The sequence below is a fragment of the Peromyscus californicus genome, unplaced genomic scaffold, assembly GCF_007827085.1.
Source record: "Peromyscus californicus insignis strain IS unplaced genomic scaffold, ASM782708v3 Scaffold_22__1_contigs__length_63687245, whole genome shotgun sequence".
In the NCBI taxonomy this organism is placed as follows: domain Eukaryota; kingdom Metazoa; phylum Chordata; class Mammalia; order Rodentia; family Cricetidae; genus Peromyscus; species Peromyscus californicus.
The window spans coordinates 8927874-8946353 of record NW_026294525.1 but is presented as its reverse complement, the minus strand read 5'-3'; positions in this window follow the sequence as shown (position 1 = coordinate 8946353).

Genomic DNA, 18480 nt, shown 5'->3' with positions numbered 1-18480 from the left:
TACTTTCACCTGTGTGGTCTTTTGTAAAGCAGGCTTTCCGTGGACCCACGGGATACCAGAGCTGAAAGGAAGTTTAGACTCCAACTCTTCTAACGCTCTACCTTTGTGGGTGGAAAGATGAAGCTCCCGCAGCAATCCGGTGCAGAGCCAGGGACAGCACTGAAGGGTACAGAATCCGAAGGGTTCTTTCCACCTCAGAGTCAATTGCACTCGGCTTTCTTCTTGGTCAAGTTTACCTTCAACATTGATTCTGGGGCGAGGGAGATGACGGCTCAGCAGTTAAGAGCATTCATTGCTCTTGCAGAGAACCCCGTTTCTGTTCCCGGCGCTCACATAGTGGCTCACAACCATTTATAACTCTAGTTCCAGGGGATCTGATGCCCTTTTCTGACCTCTGCAGGCACCAAGCACACACATGGCACACATGCATACACACATGCAGGCAAAATACTCACACACATAAAAAAAGATAAATCCAAAAAAAATTATCCCAAATAGTTTTATTTTTTTAATAATAAAAACCATTGGAAGAAAGTAGAATGTTTATACATTGCTGATGGGGCTAGCAATAGCTTCAGCCACTGTGGAAATCATTGTGGAGGATCCTCAAAAGACTAAAAATACACCTGGTCATATCACGTGACCCAGATATACCACTCTTGGGTACATGCCTGAAGGACTCTAAGGTAACACGGCACAGAGATACTCGCACATCTGTTTTTATACCTCACTATTCACAAAGGCCTAGGCACAGATTCAGTCTCAGTATCCAACCACAGCTGAGCAGATAAAGAAGATGTGGTACAAATACACAATGGAATTTGAATCAGCCATAAACAAGGACAAAATTATGTTGTTTGCAGGGAATAAATGCAGCTGGGCAACATCATATTAAACAAACTCACACAAATATCACCCGTTTCCCCCTCGTTTGTGAATCCTAGGCATTACATGGGTATGTAAAATCACACATGCACATGAAACTTGGAAGTAAAAGTGAGAGCACAGGGGAATGTATTAGATTAATAGTGGGAAGCAAAGGATGAAGGGGTGGGTACAGTCAACACACATGATACACTTTAATGAAAATGTCTTTATAAAAACCATCGTTCTATATAATGAATATACATCAAAATTAATATTTAAAAATTGTGGGAGCCCACAGAGGTTTCCTAGTGAGATCTGAACTTGCTTTACCCAGCAGAGCTGCATAAGGGGATGGATTGACCATGTGTGTGGTTACCAAGTGTTAGGAAGGGTCTGTACTAGGCTGTGTTGGGGGAGGTCTTTTGTTCCACCCCTTGGCACTCCTAGAAATAGCCCTTTAGAAGAGACAGAAGGGACCAGCCTGGTCTAAAGAGCAAGATCCAGGACAGGCACCAAAACTACACAGAGAAACCCTGTCTCAAAAAACCAAAAAAAAAAAAAAAAAAAAAAGAGTATCCTGGGGGAAAAGTTGGGGGCAGGCCCCCCACAAAAAAAATCTTTAAAATTCTATTATTTTCTCAATACCTCTGCTTCTTTAGAGCTAATATTGCATTATTTTGGAATTCAAGTTATCAAAATTTGAAGAACCATAACACAGTCCTATTCAACTGAACCAAAAGACTTTAGGCTTTGGGGTAGTTAGAATGGCATTTAAGCCAATTCTGGGTCTATGTTTAGTGTCATAAGTAAACATGTCACATCTGTCATCTTCTTTTATTTATTTGAAGCCTATGGTTAGTCACAACCTATTAACCCAGCACCACATCCTCCAAAGAGAAATTAATCAAATCATCATGGTAGAAATGAGATTGGCATGTCAGACACTGTTGACATTCCAGCCAAAAACACAAAGCCAAGAAAGCAGTTAGCGGATAGGACATATGTTCAGCCTGACGCGGAATCTACACATACAATGCCCAGGCAGGCATAGACCTTGAGTTTTCTATAAACAGTAATTGATCAATGTCTGTGCACACAGGAAGGTAGATTCCACATTTCCTATAGAAAATGTTGTTTCAATAACAATTGTCCATAAGGTAATTTTTTTAACTGAATTTGCATTTTGGAGATGTCACCAATCTTGGTCTTGCTATCAGTCTTTGGTGTCTGCACTGGCTGCTGTTACCGAGGACCAGGGCTCAGATCCCAGGACCCACATGGTGGCTCCCAACCATCCCTAACTCCAGTTCTAGAAAATAAATCAGGGCCAAAGGAAGAGAGACCCATGGGGTGATGTCTGACCTAGGTGGGCGCCAGGCATGCATGTGGTACACATACATACATGCAGACAAAACACTCATACATAAAAGAATAAAATAAAATTGAAAAAAACATAACTTAGAGGCTTCTGTGATCTTCTCAGGTTTCGTAGTTTCCTAAAACCATTCACAGAATTCAGGAAAACTGTACGTGAGAAAGTAGTTTTAATATCACAGAAAGGAGTAAATCCAGACCAAGGTGGGGACACGTGGGGTGATGTCTAGGAGAGTTCCAAACACAGCAATCTATAGCCTCAGGATGGTTCAGCCTCCTGCCACATTGACCTCTAAGTAGCAGGGTTTTTGCGGGGTTTCATTATGTAAGCGGGCTTGTGGGAGCCACTGAGCTTTCCTCTCCCAGGAGGTCCTGCTGCTATCACAGCCCACACTTCTCTCACAGGTGGCCTTTGCTCTCCAGCAGGGCCAGATTGCTCATCCTGAAGCAGTCTAAAGGCCAAGCATGAGTCACCTCCTTGCTGTTAGCTCAGGTGTGGTCCAGCAGCCAGCGATGAATAACAAAGACACTCCTATCTTCTGCTCAGGAAATTCCAGGCCTTTGGAGGCTTCCTCCGGAGAACCAGGGACAAAGGCCAGCCAAGTTCATTAGACAAGCGCTGGGATGATAAAACCGGTGAAGAAGGGTGCAGCCAGGTACACCTGCCCCCACATCACCTACCACACAGAGGAGCCCACCTGTAGTCAGAGGGTAAAGCCAACAAAGGGATGTGGGATGGGAACAAGGGCAAGCCCCAACAACACAGGATCCTTTGTAGCCCCGCCTTTCCCAATCACAAAATCTTGGGTCAGCCACATAGAGTCGAATCCCCATCACTTCAAGAGACGCAAAAGAGAAATTAGTTACCAGGTAATAACCTAAGAAAAATAACAAATAAGTCCTAAATAAGGAAGAGAAAGCTGTTATTCCAGAGGAAGTTAACAGCTGTGAAACTCACCTTTGTTCCAGTTTTTTAAACAATATACCAAAGCATGGAATAACAGGAAAAAGTTTCCAGGAAAGACACCTGAGAGAGGCTAGACTGGCAGTGGATCTCAACCTGTGGGGCATGACCCCGACTGAACAACTCTTTCGCAGGGATCACCTGAGACCATCGGGAAAGCACAGCTGTTTACATTATGATTCGTAACAGTAGCAAAATTACAGTTGTGAAGTAGCAACAAAGTAATGTTATGGTTGGGGGTCACCACAGCATGAGGAACGGTATTAAAGGGGTGCAGCATTAGGAAGGTTGAAACGCACTGGGCTACAGATGGCTTGGTGGCTAAGAGAACTCTACCGGAGTTGGGATGCCAGCAACCACGCAACAAGCCAGACTTCCTGTGTACAGCTGCAAGCCCAGCTCCAAGCTGGGGGGACACAGGAGGATCGTGGCAGTTTGCTGGCTTTCAGCCTAGCAAAGAAAACACATAAGCCCCACATTCAGGGAGAGACCCTACCTCATAGGAATAGATGGAAGGTGATACAGGAGAAAACTATCACCTTCTTCTGGCCTGCTCAGTCACACCTGAACACACACACACACACTAGCAAATACACTCACACAAACGCAAACACACTCACACAAATACAAACACGAATGAATGAATGAACCTCTTTTAAAGAAAGCTAGGAGCAGGAAGAAACACAACACGAGGGATTGGCCTTTTAATCTCTGTTTCAAGGCAATTTCCATTACTTTCAAAGGAGGAGTAAAACTATGAGCTGAGTCAACAAATTCCAGAAATACAGACTGATTTTTAAACAAAGTCAGCACTCTCTATTCTGAATATTAATTTACATCCCCTGAAGCAGGTGGGAAGGTGTACTTCACTGGATGGGAAGTGGAAGACAGTGGTGGCTGATCACACCGATGACGTTTCCACCTCACAGAACACTGGAACCACTGCTTTCCACAGCAGGTGTGAGGCTGACTCTCAGAGCCGCTGGGATGCAGGTCCTAAGTTAACACTGGGGACACGGTCTCCCCGACCTGCAGAGACCGGGTAGCACCATCTGCTAACACCTGGAGCAAGAGCCAAGCAAATATCTGCCACAGCCCCGAGGGCCCATTTCAGCACATCATCAGAGCCCTGAATCCAGGTCGCTGGTCTGAACAGAGGTGGCCTAGACCACAGTGGGCAGGCCTCATGGCCTGAAATGTGGAAATTCCTTTCCACAGACTCTTCCCCAATTCCCACTACCAATTCACACTAATGCCAATCCCAGATACCCCTCATTGAATCCAAATTCTTTGGTACACATTTCAAAAAACCTCAGGAGTTGGGAGGAGTTAAGTTACCACATCTGTAAATTAATAATTTTTTTATTACACTTATTTATTTGTAGAGGGAGTGGCTCGTGCGTCCACACACGTGTCAACTTGCAGGGGGTCAGTTCTCAGCTTCCATCATGTCGTTCCTGGGGACTGAACTCAGGTCCTCACACGTGCACAGCAGACACTACACCAGCTGAGCCACACCCCTAGACCCACAAGGGGGCGGCTTGGGAGAACGAGAAGATAAGCCCCAGACTGGGGGAGAATATTTGCAAAAACTTTATCTGAGAAAGAACTGTTACCTACAATGCACAAAACCTCTTTAAGCCGAACAATCCTAAAATAAAGACCCTGATGAAATCATGGACCAAAGCTCTAAACAGACTCCCCAAAGATGACGCGCAGATGACAAATACTTTGAAAAGATGTCCCACATCATGTCATCACTAAACTGCAAACCGAAAGAGTGAGGACCAGCACACACTGTATAGAACAGCCAAAACCAGAACAGAGACAACACCAAGGGCAGAGGAGGCTGTGGGGCGACAGGACCGCTCGCTCACAAGCTGTGTGGGAAGGGGACACAAAGAGGAAGCGTGAAGAAAAGTGTGGGATTTCTCACAAAGCTTAAGAAACTCTCACCAAAAAAAAAAAAAAAAGAAACTCTCACCGTATAATTAAAAATTGCATTCCTTACTATTCACATAAATGAACTGAAAATGTATCACCCTCAAAAGCTGCACAAGTCGGTGTTTATAGATGTTTTATTCATAATTGCCCAAACCTGGAAACAGTCAAGACCAATAAAACTGAGGTCCATCTATAGATGAAACACTGTTTATCAGTTAGAAGAGACTAGCTATCAAACCACAAAATGATAGGAAGAAGCCTAAGTGCAGATTCCTAAATGAAAGAAGTCCATCTGAACAGACTGCACGCAGTACCACATGATTCCAACACTAATACATTACTTTAAAAGGCAAAGGAACACAGACGGTAAAAAGAGAAGTGGTTACCGGGGAAAGGACACGTGTTTGAAGGCAGTGACATCATCGTATATGAGACTAAAACAATGGAGAGAAATCGCTAAATCTTCCTGCAGCCCTTAGGTTATACAACATGGGCAGTGAGCCCTACGTGAATGGAGGAATGATCACATGCCGTTGTAAGTTCATTGATTACTCAATGAATGTGCCTCCCTGGTGTAGGATGGTGATAGATGGGGAGAGATACAGACTGGGGACAAGGAAGCTGCTTTTTGCTCAGTTTGGCTGAATCTAGACACATGGCTTTTGTTTTTGTTTTAAGTTATCTATTTGATTGGCTTATTTTTAAGGATGAGGTTGGTTGATGTTGGGGATGCTCTCCTTTATCTATAAGAGAATGCTCCCCTCCTTCCCTCAATCTTCTGTTCCCAAGTCAGGTCTCAGGACCTGCACCCACGTTTCTCGTTCTTTCCCACCTGCTTCCTATCTCTTGCTAACTTTGCTGAGTCAAGCTACATCTTCATTTCAGCTTCCTGGGGTAATGACTGCACAGTGACCTTCTCTCCTCTAACTCATCTGTTGAATTATGTTTAGTTAGTAAATTATGACTTTTAGTTCAAAAAGTCCTTTCTAGATGTTCTTTAGTTCTTCTTCAGTTTCTCTCTCTCTCTCTCTCTCTCTCTCTCTCTCTCTCTCTCTCTCTCTCTCTCTCTCTCTGTGTGTGTGTGTGTGTGTGTGTGTGTGTGTGTGTGTGTGTGTGTGAGTGTGTGGTCATGTATATAGAAGTCAGAGGACAAACTCGCTGTCAGTCCTTGTTGTCCACCTTGTTTAAGACAGAATCTCTTTGTTATCCTTCCACTGTGCACACCAGGCTAACTGTCCTTGCGCATCTAGGAATTCTCCTATCTCTGTCTCCCTCTCGTCTTCTGATGCGAACACTGAAATCACAGACATTTGCTTTTGGGGTCTGGGGATCTGAACTCAGGTTTCCATACTTGCACAACAAATGCTTTTACCCGCTGAGCTGTCTCCCCAGCCCCTTTTGATTTCCTGAGATAGGTTTTTTTTTAATTTTTGTTTTTGTTTTTTAATGTAGCTCAGGCTGGCCCTTATAGCTCAGGCTGTCCTTTACTCACTGTTCATTCTAGTTTGCTTTCTGTTTCTGTGACAAACACCATGATCAAAAGCAACTTAGGGGAGTGTACTGGCCAGGGTTCTCTAGAGAAATAAAACTGACAGAATAGATACATGATAGATAGATAGACAGATAGATAGGGGATTTATTAGAATGGCTTACAGGCTGTGGAACAACTAATCCAACAACTGTTGTCTACCTGTGCAAAGTCCAAGAATCCAGTAGTTGTTCAGCCCCTGAGGCTGGGTGTCTCAGGTGGTCTTCAGTAGTTGGGGAATCCCGAGGAAGTAGCCTCTAATGCCCGTGAAGGAATGAATTTGCCAGCAAGAGCAAGGGCAAACAGAAAGAGAATAACCTTCCTTCTTCTATGTCCTTTATATATAGGCTGCCACCAGATGTGGCCCAGATTTAAAGTGGATCTTCCCACTTCGAAAGACTTAATTAAGAACAATCCCTCACAGGTGTACCCAGCTACTTGGGTTTTAGTTAATTCCAGATGTGTCAAGTTAACAACCAAGAATAGCCCTCAAAGGGAGGAAAGAGTCTCTTCGATTTATAATTTCAGGTCATAGTACATCACTGAGGGAAGACAGAGCAGGACTCAGGCAGGAACGGAAGCAGGAAGCGTGGGGGAGCGCTACTTACTGGCTGGTTCTCTGGTTCTTGTTGGCTAGCTTTCTTACACAGCCCAGACCCGCCTTCCTGAGAATGACTGCCACGGTGGGCTGGGGGCTGGGCCCTCCCACACCAATCTTTAATCAAGACAATCTCTTATAGACATGGCCACAAGGCCAATCTGACCTGGGCAATCCCTTAATTGAGATTCCCTCAAATGATGCCAGACAGTGTCAAATTGACAGCCAGAGCTAACTAGGACAGTGGTGCAGACTGGCCCCTAATTCTTGGCAATTCTCCTGCCTCGGTCACCTGAGTGCTAGGATTACAGGCATGAGGCACTATCTCTGTGAAGGCTTTTTGTGATGTCTAAGATTCCCCACAATGCTCTAACTTCTTGAATTAATTGACCTGTGTCTCCTCAGACAGCTCGCCTTGTTTTCTCCTCTCCCCTCTTGGAACACGACTCACTTGAAAGGCTGTGTCTAGTCTTCATGGTTTCTTACCATGGTACACCCTGAAGGCAGATGTCTCAACCATGGAGAAAGCAAAGCAAGTACAGGGTCCATTCTCTGCCAAATCCCCTAGACCAACCCTCCAGCCTCGGAGCCAGAAAGGACTCCCAGGGGCATTCATTCACTCACCTCACACTGGGCCTGCCTTTCCTGGTGCTCTCTCAAAGTCCATCCTCCCACCAAGCCAGAAGAGAGACTAGAGAGAACGCAGATGAAGAAACCATGTTCACTCAGAGGACCCAGGGCTAGAGTCCTGCCTAACTAAACTCTAGGCTAAATCATGGTATAAAATCAAGGCATCAGTCAGAGAAAATCCTAAGCATCCTGGCAGTACGTATTGTTCTCTCTTGCAGCTGATTGAAGGATTGAGAAAACTCAAACCATTGAAACCTGGAAGAACCAAGAAGGGAGATCAGACACACTGAGAAGAAGTGCCAGAGACACAGACGGTCTTAAAAGCAACTCTCAGGAAATAACTGCTTTGGTTAGAAGTCAAGTTGGAGTAACACTCAGCTCATCTTTTCCCAGAAGGCCTGATTCACAAACTCACTATGCTTAAAACCCACTAGGATCCCCTATTCCCAAATTAAATTAGCTACCCAGTGTAGGTGGGGTTTTCCCATGCCAGGAGCCACTTACAAACTGCCACACAGAGGCTTATATATATTGTAAATGCTCGGTTGATAGCTCAAGCTTATTACTAACTAGCCCTTACATTTAAATTAACCCATTTCTATTAATCTATGTTTTACCACGGCGCTCACGGCCTTACCTGTCCCCTAGGATGTCTCATTTCCCCGGTGGTTGGCTGGCATCTCCCTGACTCTGCCCATTTTTTCCAGCATCCTCAATCTAATCACCCCACCTATACTTTTTGCCTTGGCTATCAGCCAATCAGCGTTTTATTAACAATGAGCATAATCCACAGCAACCCAGACCACCAAAATTAATATATATATAGTTATTTGAAGCTGAGCTTTTAACAAGACACATGTTTTTTTTGTAAGTTTCCTCATTGTTAATTTCAGGATAAATCTTGCATTCAGTAAGTAATATGAGGGGACTGGAGAAATGCCTCAGTAGTTCAGAGCATGGACTACGCTGCAGAGGACCTCATTCAGTTCCCAGCACCCACCTGGCTACCTGAAATCATCCATCACTCCAGTTCCAGGGGAATCCAGCACCCTCTTCTGGCCCCCATGGGCACTGTATTCACATGGTCTTCATACATACATGCAGTCAAAGCACTCATACACATAAAATAAAAATAAATGAATCCATTTGCGCAGCCTTGGTGCAGGGAGGAGGGGCTTGGACCTACCTCAACTGAATGTACCAGGCTCTGCTGACTCCCCATGGGAGACCTTACCTTGGCGGAGGTGGAAATGGGGGGTGGGTTAGGAGGGAAGGCTAGGGGGTGGGAGGAGGGAGGACAGGAAAATCTGTGGTTGGTATGTAAAATGAATAGAAAATCTCTTAATTAAAAAAAAATAAATAAATCCGTTTTTTTTTTAAGTAATGTGATGAAAATCTTAAACCATCAATGTTTTCAACAAGTAGGGCATTATTTATGGAGATTATTTAAAAGTGTAATAATGTCCAACTGGCTCTGGTACATTGCTTCACTATTTTACAAAAATAAATAAACGAGTGAATGAAAACTGCGGCAGCAGTCAAAGTGGCCAGTTTCCCCAGTCAAGGGCAGCAGACCGCACCTAGCCACAGACTGCCAGCCCAGAGTCCCGGCCTTTGTCACAGCCGGCAAATCAACAGCCTTGTTGTTTCTCAATCCAAGATGCATCGAGGATACACTTCAATGTTCCTGTGTGGCAAACAAGTCAGTGGGTCTACATCCACATCCCTGAACTCAAAGATCTCCACGCAGACTTTACCTTCAAAGTGCCCGAAATACCACCTCACCCCACCCCTCCTCTCCTCATCTCTGCATCCATCACCTTAGACGGAGCCGTCAACCTTACATAGCTCACCTAGGCCTGCACTGACCTTCTAAGTACCCTACTTGCTCACTCTCTCTGTTTGCATTCCAGCCCCTGGACTGAAAAAGCACAACAGCTTCCTGTTACCCAGCAAAGGCAAGAGCCAGACATGGTTCGCAAGAGACTGCTTGGCTCCTTCCCTTCCTGGAGCCCAGTCTTCCCACACCCCACTCCAGTAGGCTTCAACGGCTCCCGCCTGCTTGTTTTGTTGGTTTGTGGAGTAGTCACATATTTTTGGTTTTGTTTTGCTTTGAGACAGGGTCTTTCTATGTAGCTCAGGCTGGCCTGAAACTCACTGTGTAGTACCAGCTGCCCTCAGACTCACAGCAATCCCCCTGCCAAAGTCTCCTCAGTGCTGGGATAGCAGACGTGAGCCACCACGTTAGCTGGCCTTTCTTCTGTCTTTACACAGCCCCCTATTCTCTCCATGTTTGGGACACTTCGCCCACTGCTCTGCCTCTTGATCTTTGCTTGAACCTTATTTTCCAGAAGAACCTAGAAACTTCCTAACATCCTTGGGCAGGTTGCATGCCACCGTACTCTGCTGACAGGAGGTATGTCTCCTGTCCAGAAAGCATTGATTTGGGTCGTTACTAGGCTAATGTCCATGAGCCATGAGAGGGTATGTTCATTCCAAGTGAGTGTTACATCCCCCTAGCAGACAAGCAGAGAGAGAGAGAGAGAGAGAGAGAGAGAGAGAGAGAGAGAGAGAGAGAGAGAGAAAGATAATGTCTCTACAAACACAAGAGACATCAGGAAAGAGAAATAGTACACCAAACACCTAAGGGAAAACAATTATGTTAAGGAACCACAGAAAGTCACCACAATCTTCCTGGCAACATCAACCAAATAATAATAATAATAACAACTATATTGAAGTAAACTCTGCAATTTTAAAATAACAGAAAAGAATGTAAACTTGTTTGATATGAAAGGGATTTTTTTCTATAGCTGTCTAAAGTCCCTCCAGTATAGAGTTTATAAAGTGCTCAAAGAAAATGCGATTTCATTCTATTTTTTTAGACTTTTTCACAGTGTTCACCCAGGATAGATATTCAGCCAACCCAAGAGGAAGCAACCATTAGATTTACTGATCACTAAGCAACTCAAAGAAAAACAACCCTGAACCTCTGATTTAAACTATAGGGTAAGTGGTTGTAGTTGGAAAGAGCTGGGATGGTTATGTATATTAACTACATTTGAAGAGGTCACCATAAGGCCTGGTGAACCGTTAGCACTCAATAACCTATGATTTCTTAGTCACAGAGAACGTGCATTTGACTTCCCTATGCTGTGAGAACAATCATCTCTCCATCTCCCACTGAGCCATGGATGGGCACACCCCACGCCTGGACATCCTGGACACAGAGTTAGCACTGCCCTGGACCAGCTAGGTGTCTTTACTCACATTCCTTCATCTTCCTGGTCCTAAATCCCATCACATATAAAATGAGGATAGTAATGGCGCCCATGTTCCCAGGACTGTCGAGAGTAAATAAATGAATACATCGAGCACTTAGGACAACGCCTGGTGCTTTATGAGGCTCTGTGAATATTTGTTGCTAGTTGTAGAGGACAGATTAAGCCAACAAATGAAATGTACGTCCACTGTGCAATTTGGGGAGCTCTTTCCCAAGGGAGCCAAGAATTGAGGTGGGAAGTTAAATAATACTGATCTTTTTCACTGGCGGTTTGCAGTGGGCTAAACAGGATATCCATACTCCAATGTTGGAAGTTTGCACTCCAGAGCTTAAACTACGGTTTCCATATTTTTAATGTGTGTGTACGTGTATGTGTGTGTGTGTGTGTGTGTGTGTGTGTGTGTGTGTGTGTGTGAGAGAGAGAGAGAGAGAGAGAGAGAGAGAGAGAGAGAGAGAGAGATGTGGTGTATAAATGTGCATGTATATTTATATAAGTATGTGCACATGTGTTACCCAGTTTCTCTTTTCTCGTTCCTAAGTGACCTCTGCCAGCTTGTGAGCCAGGAAGGAGGCCATTTTCTTAACAGGGAGGGTACAGTGGTTCAGCGACAATGAGCTCAGAGTCCTTACACCCTGGCATCCAGCGGCAGCCTTTCCTGAGAGTGGGTGGCTTCTCAGAAGCCCCAAGTTGACAGAGGCAGCTGGAGCAATTGTCTGAGCAAGGTGTCAGGCCACTCTGCAGGGAGAGAGGTCTGCGTGGAGGCTAGCAGCAGCTGCTCCACGGAAGCAGAGGGGTGTCAGGTGGATCTTTGAGGGTGCCCTGAAATCTTGTCTGGAGACTGAAAATGACATAGCCTACTTCATCAGAGTGTGGGTACTCATCAGCGCTGTGGATGAGCCAAGGTCAGACAAGCTCTAAAAGGAAGGCCTAGGGGAGTGGGGACTCCTCTCTCTCAGTGCTGGGTGACTGATAAGACAGTCTTGTTTTGTGTCCTGGCACAGGAGTCACTGAGTATTTACAAAGAGAACAGAACCTTCCCTCCAGGTCGAAGCCTCTATTTTAAACAACAGAGCAAATGGCTTTTGTGTGTTTCCTCCATCACGGGGAGGATGAAAAGGGGAGCCTTCTTCAAGGAGACAAATCCCTGTGGGTTGAGCTGCTTCGTGGCATTCGGAGGCCCCCCTGTGGTGGAACCACGGTGAGCAACCCAGGGAAGGCCAGCAAGGAAGGGGAAGCTCTTGAAGTACTCCTGCTGCAGGGACCAGCTCCCTCTCAAATCTAAGCCATGACTGCTCCCAGATGGTGCTTATCCTATGGCCGAAGATTTAAAGCAAACATCTGGATCTGAAGAATCTGCATGCTTATGTCACAGAAAGAACGAAGTTCGGTCATCTAGGGCTATGATTCCCCATTGACTGATAAAATCAAAGTTCAAACCAAGGGCCAGCGAGGTGGCTCCGTGGGTTGCTGACCTGAGTTTGACGCCCGGATCCCACATTAAAGTTGAAGGGAAAACTGACTCTGCAAAGTTGTCCTCTGATGTCCACAAGTGCACTGTGGCACACCCACGTCCATGTATGTCATATATTCACAAATAATGTTATTATATATAAGATATATCATTGTTATTATTAAATATATAATAACATTTTATAAAGAATTTCCACATGAGGGCAAGGGGTAAACAGAATGTACTATATGCATGTATGAACTTGTCAAAGAAAAAATTTAATCAATAAAAGAAATAACATCCAGATGACTGCTGAGCCATGGGGGGGAAAATCCTCTAAGCAGGTCTGTTGTAGGGACATCCCACATGGGCCTGATCTCCCCAAGGATCTCTAGATCCTGTCACTTTGTCTAACCCCAATAAGTCAAAGTATTAGAGACCAAGAGATCTTGGAAACAAGGATTGTTAAGCTGTTACCCCTGCAGTGGGGGATCAATCCTGGCCCAGTTTCCAAAGCCGCCAATAGCCCTGACAGATCAGAGAAACCACAGTATTCTGTATGAAGCTCTGAGGAGATGGAACTACACAAATGTTTACAGTGAACATCCATTAGCTACAGATAAGAGGGGTGGGACACCGTGGGTCCGGAAGTCTTGGCCTTGAAGAGGTGTGCCACGTGGTGGTTGCTTTTATGGCTGTGGGCAATGGCTGAGCTCCTCAATTAGGGAGTCGGGGATCCAACACTGGTCCTTGTGAGAGAGTTCAGACTTTTTCCCTCCATCCAGAGAAAGAAATCAAGATGTTATGCATAAGGAAAGATATAATCTGAATGATGTCTTTAAAGTCCTCTGTGCTGATGTGGGGAAAGTGGTAATATAACCTTGTGGTTTTTTCCTAGCAGTGCTGCAACAAAGAAACTGGAGGGCTTAGCACAACAGAGGGTTATTCCCACAATCCTGGAAGTTAGAGATCCAGGATCACCCATGAGTTTATGGGTAGTGCAAATTAGACTCGGTGGGATACATAGTGGGATGGATGGATGGACGGATGGATAGATAGATAGATGATAGAGATAAATATAGAGAGATAGATAAAGATAGATATACACAGATAGAGAGAGATAGAAAGAAAAAAAGATAGATAAAGATAGATAAGATAGATAAGAGATATGAAGTTAAGAGAGAGTGGGGGTGGGACTGAATCTGGGAGGAATTATAAGGAGGAGTTGGGGAGTAAATGGGATCAAAATACATTATGAGCATGTATGAAATTCTTAGTGTTAATAAAAATATTATATTATTTTTTAATAAAGAAGCCCAGGATCAGGGCATTGGGAGGCATACTGCCTCCAGCACCCCTGGGAGAGGAATCCTTCCTTGCTTGTCCCCAGTTTCAGGTAATCCCAAGCACCCACACTGTCCTATGGCAGTCTCTGTGTACTCTTCTTTTAAACCTAGTTAAGACTGAAATGGAGGCCAGCCTGGTAGCATCACCTCCAAGTCTGCTTGCATCTGCAAAGATCTGATTTCTAGATAAAAATCAGGTTACAAACCACAGAAAGGGGCCTGGTGAGACAGCTCCGAAGGTAAAGGTGCTTGCACCAAAGCTGAGGACCTGAGTCTGACCCCCAGGACCCACATGGCAGACGGAGAACCAAGCTCTACAAGTTGTGCTGCGACCTCCACCCAGTAACAGTGGTACACGTTCACACAAAAATAAATAAATAAATACAAATAAACGTAAAGATGGTTTTTTAAAGTCACCGGAGGGCAGGGTAAGAAAGCAACATAGTTTCTGGTCCAAGTCAATCGATACTAGGGCTCTGGGAGCAGAGGCAGGGGCTATCAGGAGGATCCTGCAGGGCAAAGACCTGGGACGGGGGTGCTGGGACTCGGGAGAGAAGAGGCATGGTTTCCATCAGGTTTTGGAGCTCTAACAGAAGGACTTGTGGAGATTGGGAACAGGAGCGACTGAGTGACGTCTAGATTTTTAAGTAATGCACCTGGAAAGATGATGATGCCATGCACAGACAGAGATGCTAAGAGGAAAATCAAATTTGTAGTGCAAAATAAGTTCTTTTGCAAGCACAGTAAATTCAAGAGAACCGCTAGAGATCCAAACCTAACCACCAAGAAATACCTTAGCTGGGGGGTCTGAGTACGAGTTTAAAACTTCGCAGTTGTTAAAATTTGCATTTGAGCTGTTAGACTCACATGATTCTGGGGTCTTGAGTTCAAATTTTAAAAAAAACACAGATCAAAGTCTACAATAAAACCAAAGGTGTATCTGATAGTCAAATTCTGCCAATTAATCTCTAACAAAGGACACTCCGCTTCAGCTAGTTAGATCTTCCTTGTGTTGCTTTTGTGAGCGTCTTACAAGGTCTTCCCCTTTGCTTTCTGCCCCTCTGGCCCATGGGACAGCAGAAAAACACACGGTCTTATGCCTGACTCACAGTCATCTCTTGGGCTCTTTATTACAGAACTACAGATATTTGAGTCTGTTAGCAAATGTGCCCTGTACCACCCGGAAAACCTGTACTCTAAGGAACCACACAATTCTAGAAGTTATGGTTCATAGATTTGTCAAGTTACAGACCGCTTCAATGACTGACAGCTCACAACTGCTGGCTTTTAGAAGTTTATTCTAGAAATTAAAGTTAGTAAAGAGTTAAGAATGCTAATGAATACATGGTAATTAAAACCAGAAATAACAAGAGCAAGAATGATAGAAGTAGGCCGGGCGGTGGTGGCGCCTGCCTTTAATCCCAGCATTCGGGAGGCAGAGGCAGGCGGATCTCTGTGAGTTCAAGGCCGGCCTGGTCTACAGAGCAAGATCTAGGACAGGCACCAAAACTACACAGAGAAACCTTGTCTTGGAAAAAAAAAAGAAAGAAAGAAAGAAAGAAAGAAAGAAAGAAAGAAAGAAAGAAAGAAAGAAAGAAAGAAAGGAAGGAAGGAAGGAAGGAAGGAAGGAAGAAAGAAAGAAAGAAAGAAAGAAAGAAAGAAAGAAAGAAAGAAAGAAAGAAAGAAAGAAAGGAAAGAAGAGAATGATAGAAGTAAAGAAAATAAAACAGACTTTTGCTAAGTGAAGCTAGGAAGTAGAGATGAAATGGTTTGTCTTAAATGAAAAGAGGACAGTTCTTGTCTTAAACTCGATTAGCTGGTCCACGTGGGAAAGCCGGTGAGCATAGAGCAAAGGGGAACGGGTTGAAGAAGTTTTTACAAGGTTTGGGGAAGTGGAATCTTGAGAAAGAAGTTCTATGTACGGAAAAGCTAAGACATAAACTTGAATTAGTTTATCACTTGATATAAAGTTGTCAGAGGATTTTCTTTAAGTAGTCTGCCTCAGAAACTAAGCTGTCATCACGGATTTTTTTTTTTTTTTTTTAGTTTTTTGAGACAGGGTTTCTCTGTGTAGCTTTGCGCCTCAGGAACTCACTCTGTAGACCGGGTTGGCCTTGAACTCACAGAGATCTGCCTGGCTCTGCCTCCTGTGTGCTGGGATTAAAGGTGTGCACCGCCACCTGGATTTTGAAGAATACTGAACCTAGCTGGGTGGTGGTGGTGCACGCCTTTAATCTCAGCACTTGGGAGGCAGAGGCAGGCAAATCTCTGAGTTTGAGGCTGGTCTATGTAGTGAGTTTCAGGACAGCTAAGGCTACACAGAGAATCTCTCTCTCTCTCTCTCTCTCTCTCTCTCTCTCTCTCTCTCTCTCTCTCTCTCCCTCAAAAAAAAAAAAAGTATGTCTAGGACAGGACAGGAGGTGGGCCGAGGTATGCGTCTGAGATAAGGACACTGTAGACAGAACCATGATGGCAGGAAAGAGCGTGACAAAGCCTTGCCTCTGTGCATCCCAGGAAAAAGAGGACAGGACACTTAGAGAACTTGGGGCAGTATAGAAAGGAAGATGCTGGTCTCAGATCCATAAATTAGGTGAGAAATGTCTAATGTTTAATTTCTCTCTACCTTGATTTCTCCTCCATCAGATCGTAAGGTCAAACCAGGTGCTCTCTAAGGCATGCCGTCCTACTTGTCATGTTATTCACAACCTCTGACTCAGGAGCATCAAACTGTAGGCTTGAATCCCAGGAGAAGAAAGCCACACTGTAGTGGGTAGCTGTTCCAGCTTTGACCTGGAAGTACTAGCCCTAGTGTGGCTTCTGGTAACTGCCACACCTACCTATGCCCCTGGGGCGGGACCTAGATGGGAGCCCTTAAGACCGGAGATCTGGACTTGCCGGCTCTGTCGATTCCTGGTGATCCTGGATGCTGGAAGACAGACTGAGTCAGAGTTCTCTAGAGAACCCTGCTGGACTGCACCCCACCTCTCCCAGATCCTGTAACCAACCCCTTTACTGGCTGTAAGTTACCCCAAAATAAACCTTTTTAACTACGTGGAGTTGCCTTGATAAATCCCCACATTACCACACCTATGTTAAAGGTCCTACAAGATGACTGACTGAGTGGACCTTCCATGATTGTGGAGAACTGAATGTTGCACATCGAGAGCCAGAGTATCTTGGGCTATCTTCAGCCCCAGGGCTGGTTAGTTTTCTGTCATCTTGACACAAACTAGAGACACCTAAGAAGAGGGAACCTCAATGAAAGAATTGCCTCCATCTTGTTGGCCTTTACGTAAGTCTGTGGGGCATTTTCTTGATAACAATTAATGTGGGAGGGCCCAGCCCACTGTGGGCAGTGCCACCCCTGGGCAGGTGGACCTGGGTTATATAAGAAGGCAAGGTGAACAATCCATAGAGAGCAAGCCAGTGTGCAAAATTCCTCCATGGTCTCTGCTTCAGTTCCCGCCTCCAGGTTCCTGCTTGGAGTTCCTTCCCTGACTTCCCTCAGTGATGGACAGTGATGTGGAAGTGAGAGCCAAACAAATCCTTTCCTTGCCCAAAGTTGCTTTTGGTCAGAATGTTCCATCTCAGTGATATAGACACAAAGTAATACACCCCTTTAATACCACCCATCCCCCAAATCTGTGTGTGGTCTAACATCCATCCTTGTGAGTATTAGGTAAATCTTTCTGGGAAGTACTAACAGAACCCTAGCTTCCACCAACCCAGAGACTATGAACGTCATCAGGCGGCATCTGAAGCCAATGGCAGAGAAGTTTCCAAGCCTTAGTGTAACCTACCTACCTGATGTTTCTACCAATGGATTGAAAAGTGCCTTGATTTATGCCTTTCTTTGGTTTTGTAACTCTAAAAACTTCATGAAATTGTTACCACATTGGAACAAGGTCTTTAGAGTAAATTGAATCAGTGTTTCCGGGCCATAGTCATTTATAAGTGGCTCCAGAATAAACTATCTCTTCTTTCCTTTGAGATGAGAGCCATGTTTTTGCTTTGACAAATATAAAAAGAAAGACAGCAGGGAGGAGGTGTGGGCATATGCAAGTTTGTTCCAGAAGATCTCCCTCCCTCCTCTCCCCCCACTTCCTCCCTTCCCTCCCTCCTTCTCTCCCCCGCTTCCCTCCTCTCCCCTGCCTCCCTCTTTTCTTCTCTTCTTCATTCCCTTCCCGTATTGTCTCATCCGCGAGTCCACCCAGACAGCATCCCGAGCCTCAGCCTCTGCAGTATCCCTGGGCAGCACCCAGCCATTGATAATCCAGGGCTTGGGCGTTGGATGCCAACTTCAGACCTCCGCCACTCACCTCTGCTCTCGTCGTGGGCCAGCTGGGGGAACTCAATCCCTTCAGCTCCTGTGGGCAAGTTATAGAATTGCTCCGCTTGAGCTGCCAAAAGTCTCCCCGCCCCTTCCCGCAGATGCACAGGCCGCAGTACAAAAGGAAGGAGACTAAACAGGAGCTCGGAAAAGGGCCAGCCTCCC